General features: G+C 42.2%; 1 protein-coding gene across 10 annotated transcripts in view; it reads right to left on the bottom strand.

The window, feature by feature from the left end:
* klf8 (Kruppel like factor 8) overlaps positions 1-18,084 on the bottom strand; it is a 185,492-nt gene that overhangs the window by 20,808 nt on the left and 146,600 nt on the right. The window lies entirely within an intron of this gene.

Below are 18,084 nucleotides of genomic sequence, written 5' to 3'. Positions count from 1 at the left end.
CAGTCTCTAAAGAAGGAGGCCATCTGGTGTGTCCTATGGTGGAACTGGTCCTCCTGGGAGCAGATATGGCGGAGGCGGAGAAATTGGGAATATGGGATGGCATTTTTGCAAGAGGTAGGGTGGGAAGAGGTGTAATCCAGGTAGCTATGGGAGTCGGTGGGTTTGTAAAAAATGTCAGTGTCAAGTCGGTCGTCACTAATGGAGATGGAGAGGTCCAGGAAGGGGGCGAGGTGTCAGAGATAGTCCAGGTAAATTTAAGGTCAGGGTGGAATGTGTTGGTGAAGTTGATGAATTGCTCAACCTCCTCGCGGGAGCACGAGGTGGCGCCAATGCAGTCATCAATGTAGCGGTGGAAGAGGTGGGGAGTGGTGCCGGTGTAATTACGGAAGATCAACTGTTCTACATAGCCAACAAAGAGACAGGCATAGCTGGGGCCCATACGTGTGCCCATGGCTACGCCTTTGGTCTGGAGGAAGTGGGAGGATTCAAAGGAGAAATTGTTAAGGGTGAGGACCAGTTCGGCCAAACGAATGAGTGTGTCAGTGGAAGGGTACTGTTGGGGACGTTTGGAGAGGAAAAAACGGAGGGCTTGGAGGCCCTGGTCATGGCGAATGGAGGTGTAGAGGGATTGGATATCCATGGTGAAGATAAGGCGTTGGGGACCAGGGAAACGGAAGTCTTGGAGGAGTTGGAGGGCGTGGGTAGTGTCTCGAACGTATGTGGGGAGTTCCTGGACTAGGGGGGATAGGACAGTGTCGAGGTAGGTAGAGATGAGTTCAGTGGGGCAGGAGCATGCTGAGACAATGGGTCGGCCAGGGTGGTCAGGCTTGTGGATCTTGGGAAGGAGGTAGAACCGGGCAGTGCGGGGTTCCCGGACTATGAGGTTGGAAGCTGTGGGTGGGAGATCTCCTGAGGTGATGAGGTTCTGTATGGTCTGGGAGATGATGGTTTGGTGATGGGGGGTGGGGTCATGGTCGAGGGAGCAGTAGGTTTTTTCCAACTCAATCAGCTTCCCAGCAAGTATACCACTTTATTGCTTGATTGTTCGGTAAGTATACTTATAACAAGAAGTAAACCTAGAAAAATCTAGAAAAGCTGGCAAAAAAAGAACTAGGAAAAGAGACAATCCCAAACAGACCTTTAAAAAAGTTATGATATATGAGAACAGTGAATAGGAAATGGGTGTAAAAGCAAAGTAATTCAGATGCTGGAGATTAATAAAAATAGAATTTGCTGGAGAAAACATAGATCTGGGATCATCTCGAGAGAAGGTAACTGAGCCAATGTTTCAAGTCCAAAAATGACATTACTTTGGAACTGAAGGGGGGGGCTGGAAGAAAGGTTTCTATGCTGTTGGCAAAGGGGGAGGAGGATTAGGCAAAACAGAATGTAAACGTACCTGCAGCAAAAGACAGAGGATGTTAACGCACTGGAGATTTAGATGCAGGACAGATGCTAATGGTAGGTGTAAATAGCAAAAAAAAAGTCAGCTCTACTGATAGCAAACCAATACAAAGAAGACACTAGGGAAGGGAAAGAAAGGAAAGGAGTATAATCAAAATGGAGGACAGCGACCATGGTCTGAAGTTGTTGAACTCAAATGTTGAGTCCTGAAAGCTATGAAGTGCCTAAGTAGAAAATTAATTGCAGTTCTTCCAAATTGCATTGCAGTTTCTGGGAGCAGGCTTTTGACAGAAACATTACCATGAGGGCATGATTGTGTATTAAAATAGCAAGCAGCTGGAAGGTTAGGATCATTCTTACAGAATGGAAGTGCTCCACAATGTAGTCACCCAGTCTGTGTTTTGTCTCACCAATGTAAATGAAACCACAGTGTGAGCAGCAAATGCAGTAGATTGAAAGAAGCACAATAGATTACTTATTCTCCTGACAAGGTGGAGTTGGGACCTTTGACAGTGAGGAGGGAGGAGGTCAAAGGACAAGCGTTACACCTACTGTGTTTGCAATGTGTATGACATCAGTTTTGTCAGTTAACCTGCATGTAATTCATTAATGAAAAGGGGAGATTTGAAGGAACAAGGTTGATTTTCTACAAGAGAATGAGACAATACATTCAGTCGTTTGATATTTTAATTGGTGTAATTACCAGAACCTTGGAATTTGTACTGAGCATTGAGAGCACGGATGGAAAGGATTCCATTACATTAAAAACTACGATAAAACTGCTGCTCTGGGGAATTAATTATTTTTCCTTTAAGCTTTTAAAAGATATTTCTAGCTGTAGCTGCAAATGATCTATTGCAGTTTCTGGGAGGGGTAAAAAAAATTACTTTCTAAAACTACACCCAATTAACAAACGGGGGATTTAAATCAAATTTAATCTCGTTAAATTTTAGATCATTTTCATTGCAGTTTTAGGCACTAGATTTAACTTTGAAGTTTTTCTTCAAACCGTTGCTTCTCAAAACTAGGAGCATTTCTCAAAGTCTTGGAAATTTTACAGCCTTTGCATTCAAAGCTTAGGTTAACATTAAACAAGTAGAGTGCATCCTTTAAAAAAGACAAGCATCTAATTTTATGATTGAAAGCAAAGTGAGATTTAATTTGCAGAAGATCATTAACATCCAGGTTCCCAAACTCCTTGCTCCTCATCTCTCTCCTCTCTTATCCAATAAACATCAATCTTACTTTCCCATTTAACTCCCAACCCGCTTCCCAACATCCAAAATGGATGTTTCCAGTTTCTCCCCTCTGGTTCTAAATTTAGTAAGAGAAAAATCAAATACCGCATTTTGTTCTAGTTTGCTTGACAATTCATCATGGCTGCAGCTTCTTCCAAAAAGTTCGTCCAAAGGGACAGGAACAAACACTTATTCCAATACCCACAACTCACCACCTAACCCCCTCCACAAAGGGCTTCCCTTAATCTTTGCCACTTCTCCTTTGCCCACCGCAGCCACACCACCAGTAAGACCACTGTAGTCAGACTTTCTTCCAATACTGTGGCCAAATCCCTACATTCTGGTGGTGGTGAGCACCATGTGCAAAAATTCTCGATTCTCCCACGAACACGTGGCTAGAGTCTATAAAGCGGGCAATCAGCAGGAAGAAACTTGACTTTGGGAGGGACTTAACACATTATCACAAGAATGATGTTGCCTGAAAACATCCAGAATGAATGGTCAACATGTTTACAATTACCAGATTTTAACCAAATCCAATTCCTGTAATCAGTTATAAATATGATATGCTGGGAAGCAAAATAGCCCATCTTAGTCTATCTTCCAAATTTTCATCTTCCCTCCCTTGCCTAAGTTTATATTAGACGTGCAGCCAATTGGTCAGGAGCCTGAATCCACTGTGTTCCCAATTCTCATTTCTATCTTTCTTATTAATTTTCCATTCTTGGCATTTTACTCGGCTTGTGAACTCCTAACTCTATCTTTTTCGACTTACCAGCCATTAGACCAGGATACAAAGCAGTCGGCCAAACTGATCCAATTGGTTTCTCATTGGATAGCTTAGGTTAAAATTAAAATATTTGTTTTAATGATTTCCTTTTGCAATTAGTAAAGACAGGTAGTTTGAGCCTCTGACCAAAATTCCTGCTATTTAACCCCAAAAGCTAAATGCAAAGCTCTTTCAGAGAAAATGCAGAGTTCAGCTACAGTGACCAGTTAATCATGTGGATAGACATCAAACCAGAGTAGTGGAGCATATTTTGATCTACAAGTGCACACAGCAGGTTCTCTCTCTCGCTCTCTCTCAAAACAAAGGCCTTGTGCAAGCTAACATAGGCAACCTTCCTCCAAAATCCAGACCACAGGATTAGTTAGTTGCTTCAGGAACAGAAAAAAAGATAAACCGTGAGAGAGCGGTGACATATCAAATATCTGACCTGCCAAGTCGCAGATTTTGATTGCAGCTTTCATAAATAGATCAGGATATTAGCGAGTTTTGAGAAGATCTGTAGTTCAGGTTGAGGTTCTGGATGTAGGTTTGATCGCTGAGCTGGAAGGTTCGTTTTCAGACATTTCGTCACCAATGAGCCTCTGGAAGAAACGCAGGTGGCATGGCCCGCTTTCTATTTGCGTGTTTAGGTTTCCTTGGGTTGGTGATGCCATTTCCTGTGGTGATGTCATTCCTTGTTCTTTTTCTCAGGGAGTGGTAAATGGGATCCAAGTCAATGTGTTTGTTGATAGCATTCTAGTTGGAATGCCATGCTTCAAGGAATTCTCATGCGTATCTGTGTTTGGCTTGTCCCAGTCGAAGTGGTGTCCTTCCTCATCTATATGTAAGGATACGAGTGAGAGTGGGTCATGTCTTTTGGTGGCTAGTTGATGTTCATGTATCCTGGTGGCTAGTTTTCTGCCTGTTTGTCCAATGTAGTGTTTGTTACAGTTCTTACAAGGTATTTTGTAAATTACATTAGTTTTTCTTTTTGTCTGCATAGGGTCTTTCAAGTTCATTAGCTTCTGTTTTAGTGTATTGGTGGGTTTGTGGGCTACCATGATGCCAAAGGATCTGAGTAGTCTGGCAGTCATTTTCGAGATGTCTTTGATGTAGGGGAAAGTGGCTAGGATTTCTGGATGTGTTTTTTCTGCATGTTTGGGTTTGTTGCTGAGAAATTGGTGGACTGTGTTCATTGGGTACCTGTTCTTTTTGAATACACTGTATTGGTGATTTTCCTCTGATCTGCCTAGTTCCTCTGTGTTGCAGTGTGTGGTGCCTCGTTGAAATAATGTTCTAATGTAGGTTTTTTTGTGGGTGTTGGAATGATTGCTTCTGTAGTTCAATATTTGTTCAGTATGTGCTGTTTTCCTGTAGATGCTGGTTTGAAGTTCCCCATTGGCTGTTCACTCTACTGTGACATCTAGGAATGGCAGTTTATTGTTGTTTTCCTCCTCTTTAGTGAATTTTATGCCAGTAAGAGTATTATTGATGGTCTTGAAGATTTTCTTTAAGTTGTTATGTTTATGATGACTAGGGTGTCATCCACGTAGCGGACCCAAAGTTTGGACTGAATGGTTGGCAGAGCTGTTTGTTCGAGTCCCTACATTATTGCCACTGCTAAGTAACCTGATATCGGAGATCCCATGGGTGTATCATTGGTTTGTCTGTAGGTTTTGTTGTTGAAGGTGAAATGGGTGGTAAGTCATAAATAGAAAGCGGGCCATGCCACCAGCACTTCATCCAGAGGCTCACTGAAGACGTTACCAGTATGGTGATGAAATGTCTGAAAACGAACCTTCCAGCTTAGCGAGCAAACCTATATCCAGATCAGGATGCATGTGTAAAAGTTAAATATACAAACTAGAGCTTTCAAGCTAAAACAGCAACTTCAATCTTGTTCATACTTCTATAATCCTTTTAGATTGCACTTGCATTGTACTCAGATGCCTTCTCAGTTCTGTAGATAACTAGCATGATCAGAAGTTCAGAATCTTCTTAAGTTGATCCACCTGTAATGGGAAAGTATTCTCGACTAATGCATTAGAAGTATTGGAATAATTGTAAGCATTTCCATACCATTTTGGAGAGTCATAGTCACTCCTCCATACAGGCATGTATACAAGTACATCCACCTGGAATGATACATTTCATTTCTTCATCACTAGTTGCTGCTGTAGCACACAGTCAGCTCACCCACCTGTACAAATGTTGTCCCATTTGACCTTAACTATGTCTAATTTAAATGTCAAAAGTGAACTATTCTACAAGGATTCCAAAATAATCCATTTCTTGTTGGCAACTGTGATTGATAACTACGCTCTGACTTTAAAAGCAATCTGCTCAGCAAGATCAAAACCAATAAATTTTGAAAAGGGGCTGCGTGAAAGTTACTACATTCTTGACCTCAGGGTTCAGGTAGTAAGGGTGTTTCCACCTGTGGGCAGAATTAAGATGTGGAAGTCTCACAGTCTGTGGACATCACTGCCATTGATTTAATTTGACAGCATGGGAGAGACTGCACAGTGCTATCTATATAACCCAACAGGAGGTAGCAGAAGAGATCAAGGTGTGTTTCAGTTTTAAAACTGCTTTGAGAATTCCTTGTGAGCCAGCTTTGGTCTCCAAAACCCAGGAGTTAAAACAGACTGTGAGTTGAGCAAAGGAGTCCACAATAGCCAGGTTGAAATTCAGGGTTTTGAAAGCAGTTACAAAACCAAGCAATTTCAGACTTTTAGTCAACAGCGTTTTCTATCTTCGACACAAAGAGGACCATAAGAAACAGAAGTAAAGCCCACTTAACCCATGAACTTGGTTCCACCATTCAACTGCTGATTTGGCCTTAATACCACTTTCCCGCCTCTCCTGCATAACCCTCAACTAGCTCATCAATTGAACATGTCTCACTCAAACTTTAAACATTAAATGATCAAGTTTCCACTGCTTGCTGGGGGCAGAGAATTTCATATGCTGACAATCTCTCAAAATAAATCTCTTTATTTACATTATCAATGGGGAACACCTTTTTTTAAATATAAAAAAGAAGACCCCTCTACTATTAGATTTCTCCCGTGAAAGGAAACATCAGTCTTGTTGTGCCCCTTCAGAATGTTCAGTTTCAATAAGATCACCTCTTAATCTTCAAAACTCCAAACCTGGAAACTGCTTAGTCTTTCCTCAGAAGAGAATCCCTTCACTTCAGGAATCAGTCAATCAACCTTCTTTGAACTGCTCCTAATGTGTCCCCCTCCTTAAGTAGGAAGGCCAAACAAAAATGTGCACATGGAACTGCAGGTTCAATCTCACCAATAGCGTGTACAGCTAAAGCAAGATATCCCTATAGTTTACTACACTTCCCTTGCATAAAATTCAATATTCCATTTTTCTCCTTAATTGCCTATTGTATCTGAATGCCAACATTCTGTGCAACATGCATAAGGATATCCAGATCCTTCTATACTGCAGCATCTCTCCATTTAAATAATATCCTACTTTACAAATCTTCATGCCAAAGTGGACAACCTCACACCATTATACTCAATCAGCCATTTTGTTTTGACCTGTCATAATCTATACACTAATACTGTGTATCCTCTTTACACTCACTTTCTTTTGTTTTGGTATCAGCAGCAAATTTAGCTACATATAATTCGCTCCTTCATCTAATTTAATAATATGGCTCATAAATAACTGGAGGTCTCAGAACTGATCCCTGCAGCCAGTAGTTACGGATTTCCAAACTGCAGATAAACCATTTATTCCACTTATAGTGATCTACAGTGTACTTCCGGTCAGGAGGCCTATTCCTACTGGTGACTTCTTTCCTTCACGATTTCTGATCTCCACTTAAAAAGACTAAATGTTTCATTCCTCTGAGCCAAAATCACTTCTTTCTACTGTACTCATCCCTTATTAACAAATCCAACCCATACTTTTTCTCTTCCTCTAGTTTTTCTGAAACATCAAATGCCTTTGAATATTCAGGTCCCACCATGATCATTTTGGTACCACATTCCTGTGAAGGCTACTGTAGAATACTCATTCATTTCTGTGTGTCATCCAATTCATCCAGCTTGTTCTGAATGCTGGCCTTTAATTCTACATTTTTACTTGTTTTTTCCAACTCTGACCTTATTTGCTGATGCACTCTTATATTTGTATGCTTTGTCCCTCCCTTCCTCACTCTGGTTGTCAACACCCAGGTCACTACACTGCTGCATTGCCTTGCTTTTCTTGTTAAACGTTCCAAATATCCCTCACATGAGCATTTACCATCACCTCACTGTTTTATTTAAAGCCCTCCTTACAACCCCAGTTACAGGGTTTTCCTGTACACCAATCCCAGCACTATTCAAGTGAAGGTAATCCCAAAGGTGTAGCTCTCACTCCCTCCAATTGCAAGAAATAAAAATAAATCACTGGAGAAACTTAGGTATGGAGCTCTTCGGAGAGAAAGCAAAATTAAAGTTTCAAGTTCAGTATCCCTTCTTCAGAACAATAGATTTCTGAAGGAGGGACACTTGTGTTGAAATGGCTGCTATGGATCACAGTGGGGTCGGCATTAATATCTGCAACATGTAATCTGCCTTGCTATCTTCGTGGTGTTCAACTAATCAAGTTTCAAATTCAGAAATAATCACTCAACTATTGTCCATTGCTATACCAAATAGATCAACTAGATATCTCAAACTGAATCGAATACTTATCTCTCCAGGCCTAGTTCAGCTACTGATCAGGTTTTAGGGGATTAAAATCTTAAAATCCACTGATCTCTTACCTACTCACCAACTTAAAACCTTGAACACTGTCCAGCTCTCTAAGCAGTGGCTTTTCAGCATTCAGGCAGCAAAATGCAGAAATTGAGATAGAAAGATGTGCTAGGAATTGCTTCCATAGAGGGCCCTCTATTTTTTGTCATTTACATAAATGATTTGGATGCGAGCATAAGAGGTACAGTTAGTAAGTTTGCAGATGACACCAAAATTGGAGGTGTTGTGGACAGCAAAGAGGGTTACCTCAGATTACAACAGGATCTGGACCAGATGGGCCAATGGGCTGAGAAGTGGCAGATGGAGTTTAATTCAGATAAATGCGAGGTGCTGCATTTTGGGAAAGCAAATCTTAGCAGGACTTGAAAACACTTAATGCTAAGGTCCTAGGGAGTGTTGCTGAACAAAGAGACCTTGGAGTGCAGGTTCATAGCTCCTTGAAAGTGGAGTCGCAGGTAGATAGGATAGTGAAGGCGGCGTTTGGTATGCTTTCCTTTATTGGTCAGAGTATTGAGTACAGGAATTGGGAGGTCATGTTGCAGCTGTACAGGACATTGGTTGGAATATTGCGTGCAATTCTGGTCTCCTTCCTATCGGAAAGATGCTGCGAAACTTGAAAGGATTCAGAAAAGATTTACAAGAATGTTGCCAGGGTTGGAGGATCAGAGCTACAGGGAGAGGCTGAACAGGCTGGGGCTGTTTTCTCGGGAACAGAGGCTGAGGGGTGACCTTATAGAGGTTTACAAAATTATGAGGGGCATGGATAGGATAAATAGACAAAGTCTTTTCCTTGGGTCAGGGAGTCCAGAACTAGAGGGCATAGGTTTAGGGTGAGAGGGGAAAGATATAAAAAAGACCTACGGGGCAACTGTTTCACGCAGAGGGTGGTACGTGTATGGAATGAGCTGCCAGAGGATGCGGTGGAGGCTGGTACAATTGCAACGTTTAAGAAGCATTTGGATGGGTATATGAATAGGAAGGGTTTGGAGGGATATGGGCCGGGTGCTGGTAGGTGGGACTAGGTCGGGTTGGGATATCTGGTCGGCATGGACCGAAGGGTCTGTTTCCATGCTGTACATCTCTATGACTCTAAATAACTGTATTGCGTGAACATCTCCAAATAAAACACCCACGGGAAGAGAAGAGGAGAAGAGGAGGAAAAAGCTGACCGACCTACCCTCACACATAAGGACAGAGCACCTGCCCTGGGTGAGGTCAAATGAATGGAGCCACCAGATGTACTTGTAAAAAAAAAGCTTGGTGTTAAATCATTTTTTTCCTCTACAGGTTCAAAATTTTGCTCCAACCTAATTAAATGAAAGTACTCCAAGCAAGAGGCGAGGTGATGGCCCAACAGTGTTACCATCAGATCATTATTCCACATAATGTTTTGGGGACCCTGGCTCAAATGCTGCCATGGCAGATGCTGGAATTTGAACTCAATAAATATTTTGAATTAAAAAGATGACCGTGAATTGATTATCGGAAAAACCCATCTGATTCACTAACATCACTCAGGGGAGAAAATTTCCTTCCTAACCTGGTCTGGCCTACATGTGACTCCAGACCAGTGATGTGGTTGGATCTCAACTGTCTTCTAGGCAATTAGGAATGAGTAATAACTGCTGACCTAGCTAGCAACACCCACATCTCATGAAAGAATATTTTTAAAAAGCTCTTTGAAGAGTTCTGGTAATGATGGCCCTTTCCTTCCCCAAAGAGAGACGTTTCATTCCCAAACATTTGCAAAACCACTTGAGATTCCAAAGTTGGTGTGCTTGTGCAGGACTTTCTGACTCTGAACAAAGACAGCCATAAGGGACACTTTAATTAGTATTATGTTATTCTATCCCATCTTTCGAGGCCAATCTAGTGAAACAGCAGGATGTTACACTAATGCTACAACCTACCACAGTCCAACTTTGCAAGAGCTTCGTTTCAGCTGGCATTGAGAGGGGAGCCACACTTATAATGTCATCATAAAGAAATTACTCATCAGCCTGATATAAAATCTTCATATGACAGGTGCCTTTGGCAAAAATTCTGACCCCACATGCAATAGCTTAAGAATACACGATTACTTCTATGATGATGGGATAAATATAGATCCAACAAGGTTCGTCAGGACCAAAACAAAATGATCGATTTTTCTTCCATTGTTGTGGCAATACAAAACTTCAAGCCAAAAACATTGGTTTCAGTTCAAAATTCCAGCCCAAGGCAAGTTTCTCAAACTGAACGATCAGATAAAACTATGGTCATTTATAATCAATGAACAGAACATGCAGCCTCATGAGAGACTGCAGCTACTCCAGAACAATAAGAGTATGTGCTTATTCTCATTTTCTCTTTTCTCCTTTTACAGGAGTTCTTCTTAGATTCTCAGACACTTGAATTGACTGATGCAAAATAGATAAATGGACTGGTATGAAAGACAGAGAATTAAAATTAAAGAGTCCCTCTCTCTCACATATATACACACGTAGACTTGGAACAGGAGTGTACCTGTACCAGGCTAAACATATGATTGAAATATCATACCTTAAAAGAAAAGTCCTTGAGACAAGTATCATAGGATTTTATAACATGTATAAATTATTATTTGTCGAGTATTAAAGCAAAACTACCAGCAGAGGGCACCATTGGCAATTTTCTTCCTACTTGGTAAGATGCAATTAAATTAGCTCTTGTCTTGTACAAGTCGCCAAACAGACTTAACCTCCTTATGAAGTAACTTGGCCAGCAGTCTGCTTCCTGCTGTTGCACTGCATACAGCCTAAGCTGCACACAGACAGACATTTGCGTAACATGTTTACCCAGGAAAGCCATTTCAGTAGGGAGGGGTAAGCTAACATTAGCCCTTCCCCTTTCCTACTGGGTGTGCACAGTTGAAAACCCAAAACCTGTTCTAGTTTTTGAGATCAAACCTTGTTTATTTGAATTTTTCCATAATGTTACAAACAACATAAGGAAAACTGCAAAAATTATCACATCTGCTCACTGCTACAATATCAAACATAGTTCCACCTGCAGTTCCACTACAGGTAGTGAAATCATTAAAACAGAAGTTGGCTTACTAACTGACATGAAGAATTATTAATTAATGCTAAAATAGAAATAGATAAATGTAAATTGGTGCCTGGAAATTGAGGCGTAGTTCAAGAGATTGCCCTAAGCTAATGATAAAACTCTGATGAGCCCTTTCAATTGTGCTTTTATTGATTTTTTTTTGTTCCTTGATCAAACTATGGAACCCAGTCTACATGATATTTAACAGATGTATGTTTCTCATTCAATGGGTTGAGAAAGAAAGAGAGAGGGAGAAAGAGAGAAAAAAGCATGTGCGTGTTGGAGGTTGGATACAGAGACTGGGGCTGTAGTGTGATGTGGCTTACTGAGCAAGCTTAGTGCTGAGAGACCTGGTGTGACAAGGGGGTGTGGTGCACTGAGACATAATTGAAGCCTGCTGCACAGGGACAAGGCGTGGCAAGGAAGCACTGTGCACTGGGACACAAAAAGCATCGCTCGAGTGCAGACTCACTACAGAAACTAAACAACAGATCCTAGTGAGTAAACAGCACATGATCATTACCCCAGTGGGTGGGTGATGTCACTGAAATGCTGAGGTGTCCACCTCTCTGCCAGGTTGTTTGTGAAATATGCAACACATATACAAACTTCAACATCACAGTTTTAACTCCTCAGGACCACAGAATAAAGGTAGCATGCATCACTGCCTTATCTGTTTTCATCTTTGGTATCGCTCCAGATGCGGTTGGTGAGCAACTTTACCTCAGAGCAAGATGGATGATGTCAGGAAGGCCTTCTTCACACAAAGATCATTGGAAAGTTGAAATGCTCCTTCTCACAAAAATGTTACTGAAGCTAGGTTACTCAAAACTTTCAAAATAATGATGAATGTCTCTGAGGCAAGGATGTCAAAGGAATACTGAGAGAAGGCTGGTAAATAGAGTTGAGGTACTGTCAATCTTTAACTGAAGGATAGAACATGCACAAGGAGTTAAATGACATGCTCTTTACCCTATTTTCCAAACTGAATGTTTCCTATATTCTCATTGTTCTTGGTAGTAATTCCTTTCATTTTCCCTCATCCTGTTTTTTTTTGAGAGATTATTTCAGTTCCGTTTCATTCCAGGAGATTTTCATTTTCTGATATATTTTGTATTGTAGCCTTTCTTCTCAGGTTAGTTCTGGGCAACTGCACTGTACAATTTGGTTGGAAAAGTACAGAAATGTGCAATTACTATTATTGGACACATCCAAAGACCCTAACGAGGTTTGAGAAGATTTGTAGCTCATGGTTGAGGTTCTGGATGTAGGTTTGCTCGCTGAGCTGGGAGGTTCGTTTTCAGACATTTTATCACCATACTAGGTAACATCTTCAGCAAGCCTCCAAATGAAGCAATGGTGGTGTAGTCCACTTTCTATTTATATGTTCGAGTTTCCTAGGGTTTGTGATGTCATTTCCTGTGGTGACATAACTTCCTATGGTGATGTCATTTCCTGTTCTTTTTCTCAGGGGTGGTAAATAGGATCCAAGTAAATGTGTTTGTTGATAGAGTTCTGGTTGGAATGCCATGCTTCTAGGCATTCTCGTGCAGATCTCTGTTTGGCTTGTCCTAGGACTGGATGTATTGTCCCAGTCGAAGTGGCATCCTTCCTCATCTGTAAGGCTACTAGTGAGAGTGAGTCATGTCGTTTTGACCCACTCGACATCACTCAAACATAGAGCCGTGGTAATAGGGGACTCCATCGTGAGAGGAACTGACCGGGGTTTCTGTGGCAGCAGACAGGATTTAAGGATGGTGTGTTGCCTTCCTGGTGCCAGGGTGAAAGACATCGCGGACAGGGTGCAGGAAATCCTCAAGGACGAGGGTGAAGAGCCAGAGGTGGTGGTACATGTCGGCACAAATGATGTCAGGAAGAAGAGGAACATACTACAGCGGGACTTCGGAAAATTAGGAAGGCGGCTGAAAAGCAGGACGTCCACGGTGGTTATCTCCAGTTTGCTTCCAGTTCCTCGGGCAGGTGTGGCCAGAAACAGGGAGATAATGGACTTGAACGTGTGGTTGGGGAACTGGTGCAGGAAGCAAGGATTTAAGTTTTTGGATCACTGGGGTATATTTTGTGGTAAGCATAAATTCTACAAGAGAGATGGTTTGCACCTTAATAGGTTAGGGAGCAGCATTCTGGCAGGCAGGTTTTCTACTGCAACACAGCTACGTTTAAACTAAGTAGCGGGGGGGGAGGGGCCAAACTGGATGTTTAAAAAGGAAATTAAAGGGAAAGTTAGAACAAGAGAAGTCAAGAAAGACAGCTGTATCAATGAGACAGAAAACTCGGAAAGGGATCATGCTGGAAGATTGAGTGAAATAGGGGTTGATGGGAAGGGTGAGAGCAGTAACAAATTAAAAATACTATACATGAATGCATGAAGCATTAGACATAAGATGGATAAGCTTGAGGCTCTTTTGGAAATTGGCAGATACGATATTGTGGGGATAACTGAGACATGGCTTCAAGTGGACAGGGCCTGGGAAATGAATATTCAAGGCTACATGTGCTATTGTAAGGATAGACTGATGGGCAGAGGGGGTGGGGTGGGCCTTGTTGGTAAGGGAGGATATTCGGTCCCTTGCGCGGGGGTACCTAGAGTCAGGGGATGTAGAGTCAGTGTGGATAGAGCTACGAAATACTAAGGGTAAAAAGACCCTCTTGGGAGTCATCTACAGGCCCCCAAACAGTAATCTGGATGTCGGATGTAAGTTGAATCAGGAGCTGAAATTGGCCTGTCGCAAAGATGTTACTACAGTTGTTATGGGGGATTTTAACATGCAGGTAGACTGGGAAAATCAGGATAGTATTGGACCTCAAGAAAGAAACTTTGTGGAGTGCCTCAGAGATGGATTCTTAAGAGCAGCTGGTGCTGGACCCAACCAGGGAGAAGGCAATTCTGGATCTGGTATTGTGTAACGAACCAGAATTGGTCAGAGACCTCGAAGTGAAGGAGCCATTGGGAAGTAGTGACCATAATACATTAAGCTTCAATCTGCAATTTGAGAGGGAGAGGGTACAGTCGGAAGTGACAGTACCTCTGTTTAATAAAGGGAACTATGGAGCTATGAGGGAGGAGCTGGCCAAAGTTCAATGGTGCAACACCTTAGCAGGGATGACAGTGGAGGAACAATGGCGGATATTTGTGTATAATGCAGAAGTTGCAAGATCAGTTCATTCCTAAAAAGGAAGAAAGATCCCAGGAGGAGGCATGGGTGGCCGTGGCTGACGAGGGAAGTTAAGAAACAAAGTTAAAAGAGAAAAAGTACAACGTAGCAAAGATAAGTGGGAAAACTGAGGACTGGGAAGCTTTTAAAGAGCAACAGAGGATTACGAAGAAGGAAATACGCAGAGGAAAAATGAGGTACAAAGGTAAACTGGCCAATAATATAAAGGAAGATAGTAAAAGCTTTTTTAGGTATGTTCAAGGCAAAAAATTGGGCCCTTGAAGACAGAAACAGGGGAATATATTATGGGAAACAAAGAAATGGCAGAAGAATTAAATGGGTACTTCAGATCTGTGTTCACTGGGGAAGACACAAGCAATCTCCCTGAGGTAACAGTGGCTGAAGGACTTGAACTTACGGGAATTTATATTTGCCAGGATTTGGTGTTGGAGAGACTGTTAGGTCTGAAGGTTGATAAGTCTCTGGGGCCTGATGGTCTACATCCCAGGGTACTGAAGGAGGTGGCTCGGGAAATCGTGGATGTGTTGGTGACTATTTTCCAGAGTTTGATAGATTCGGGGTCGGTTCCTGAGAATTGGAGGGTGGCTAATGTTATACCACTTTTTAAGAAAAGTGGGAGAGAGAAAGCAGGAAATTATGGAGCAGTTAGTCTGACCTCTGTGGTGGGAAAGATGCTGGAGTCTATTATAAAGGATGAAATCACGACACATCTGGATAGTAGTAACAGGATAGCTCGGAGTCAGCATGGATTTATGAAGGGGAAATCATGCTTGACTAATCTTCTTGAATTTTTTGAGGATGTAACTCTAAAGATGGACGAGGGAGATCCAGTAGATGTGGTGTACCTGGACTTTCAGAAAGCTTTTGATAAAGTCCCACAGAGGAGGTTAGTGAGTAAAATTAGGGCGCATGGAATTGGGGGCAAAGTACAAGATTGGATTGAAAATTGGTTGGCTGAAAAGAAACAAAGATTTGTGATAAACGGCTCCATTTCAGAATGGCAGGCAGTGACCAGTGGGGTACCGCAGGGATCCGTGCTGGGACCGCAGCTTTTTACAATATATGTAAATGATATAGAAGATGGTATCAGCAATAACATAAGCAAATTTGCTGATGAAACAAAGCTGGGTGGCAGGGTGAAATGTGATGAGGATGTTAGGAGATTACAGGGTGACCTGGACAAGTTCGGTGAGTGGTCAGATGCAGTTTAATGTGGATAAATGCATGGTTATCCACTTTGGTGGCAAGAACAGGAAGACAGATTACTACCTCAATGGAATCAATTTAGGTAAAGGGGCAGTACAGAGAGATCTGGGTGTTCTTGTACACCGGTCAGTGAAGGTAAGCATGCAGGTACAGCAGGTAGTGAAGAAGGCTAATAGCATGCTGGCCTTCATAACAAGAGGGATTGAGTATAGAAGCAAAGAGGTGCTTCTGCAGCTGTACAGGGCTCTGGTGAGACCACACCTGGAGTACTGTGTGCAGTTCTCGTCTCCAAATTTGAGGAAAGACATTCTGGCTATTGATGGAGTGCAGTGTAGGTTCATGAAGTCAATTCCTGGAATGGTGGGATTACCTTACACTGAAAGACTGGAGCGACTGGACTTGTATAGCCTTGAGTTTAGAAGACTGAAAGGGGATCTGGTTGAGACATATAAGATTATTAAAGGATTGGACACTCTGGTAGCAGGAAACATGTTTCCGCTGATGGGTGAGTGCCGAACCAGAGGACACAGCTTAAAAATACGGGGTAGACCATTTAGGACAGAGATGAGGAGAAACTTCTTCACCCAGAGAGTGGTGGCTGTGTGGAATGCTCTGCCCCAGAGGGCAGTGGAGGCCCAGTCTCTGGATTCATTTAAGAAAGAATTGGATAGAGCTCTCAAAGATAGTGGAATCAAGGATTATGGAGATAAGGCAGGAAGAGGATATGGATTAGGAATGATCAGCCATGAACATATTGAATGGCGGTGCAGGCTCGAAGGGCTGAATGGCCTACTCCTGCACCTATTGTCTATTGCAGGGTTGTCTTTCTTCTCAAGATGATGACAACATAATGCAGAGCAGTGTGTTGCCTAATTTACATTGCAAGCCAATGTGCAGTCTCCAATCAGACGTTTCTGTATACTGATGTCTCAGGTCCTTATGGAGCAGTGATAATTTCCTTACCTCCGGGTTAGAGGGGTCAAGTCCCTGCCTCAGACAGGTGTCATAGCATGTCTGAACTGGTTGATTAAATGTAACTCCACTGATGTCTCGTGATCTTCTCTCACTGAAAAGTCACATGGATAATAGGATCACCTCCTGTGTTTCTACACTCCTTCCAGGTCTGACCAGACTATCACAAGAATGAAGAACTTTTATTTGTTGAAGTTAGAGGGCTACTATCATTCATTGAACTCGATCCTAGTGTGAATCAGCACCTTCAAAGGCAGCAACAGAAGGGAAGCTGATTAGTGATGGTGAAGGGAAGGGAGAGGAAAAATGACAGTGGAGAAGATATAGAAAAATATGTTTCTTACAAACTAAAGGGGTCAAACAATTAAACTGCAACATTAATGAAGGCCAACAATTTTGCTTGAAGAGGGCCTCTTTCATTAATAAAATGGATTTTGTTCAAACAGAGGCTTAATAATCACACTGTAGTAATGCTACGTTCATGTGTTGCCAAGACAACAGCCATTTGAGATGCAGTATTCTATATTTAGTACTTTTTAAATAATGTGCTCAGATTCAGACGTTGTGATTCTGCATCAGTCCATGGCCAATAAGAAAGCCTGTGGGCGGCATGGTGGCACAGTGGTTAGCACTGCTGCTTCACAGCGCCAGAGACCCGGGTTCAATTCCCGCCTCAGGCGACTCCCTGTGTGGAGTTTGCACATTCTCCCCATGTATCCGTGGGTTTCCTCCCACAGTCCAAAAATGTGCAGGTTAGGTGAATTGGCCACGCTAAATTGCCTGTAGTGTTAGATGAAGGGGTAAATATAGGGGAATGCGTCTGGGTGGGTTGCGGGTCGGTGTGGACTTGTTGGGCCGAAGGGCCTGTTTCCACACTGTAAGTAATCTAATCTAATCTGTACTAGTACTTTGGCTGGAGATTTCAAATCTTTCTTTTAATTATTTAGGAAATTGTGGACAGCACTGACAAAAACAGTGGCTAATGTCCATCCCTAAATACCCTTCATAAGGTGTTACCTTCTTGAACAACTGCAATTCTTGGGGCAATCCTTTAATTCTGATGGAGAGTCAATGGATTCGAAATGTTAACTTTGCTTTCTCCTCCCAGATGTCTCCAAACCTGCTGAGTTTCACCAGCAATTTGAACTTTTGGTTCGGATTTTCAACATCCTCAGTTCTTTTTTCATAATGCAATCTGTGGGGTCTTGGCGCAGCCACAGAACATGTTAGGAACATTCAGGAGAATGGATTGTTGGTGATGGGGACGGAACCGATAAGTGGTGGCATTCCCATGAGTCTGCTGCCCTTGTTGTTCTTTATTATGTTCTTTTATTTTCAAGTATGTTCCCATCATCCTGTGCATTTTGCATTACCTGCAATAACCTCAAGCACTAGGATCTTGCAGGTACATCTTAATTCTACTTCTTAATAGTAGGACTCCAGCCTCTATTCTGCAGTGTAAT

The sequence above is a fragment of the Chiloscyllium punctatum genome, chromosome 25, assembly GCF_047496795.1.
Source record: "Chiloscyllium punctatum isolate Juve2018m chromosome 25, sChiPun1.3, whole genome shotgun sequence".
NCBI lineage: Eukaryota > Metazoa > Chordata > Chondrichthyes > Orectolobiformes > Hemiscylliidae > Chiloscyllium > Chiloscyllium punctatum.
This window is presented reverse-complemented; position numbering and strand designations above follow the sequence as displayed.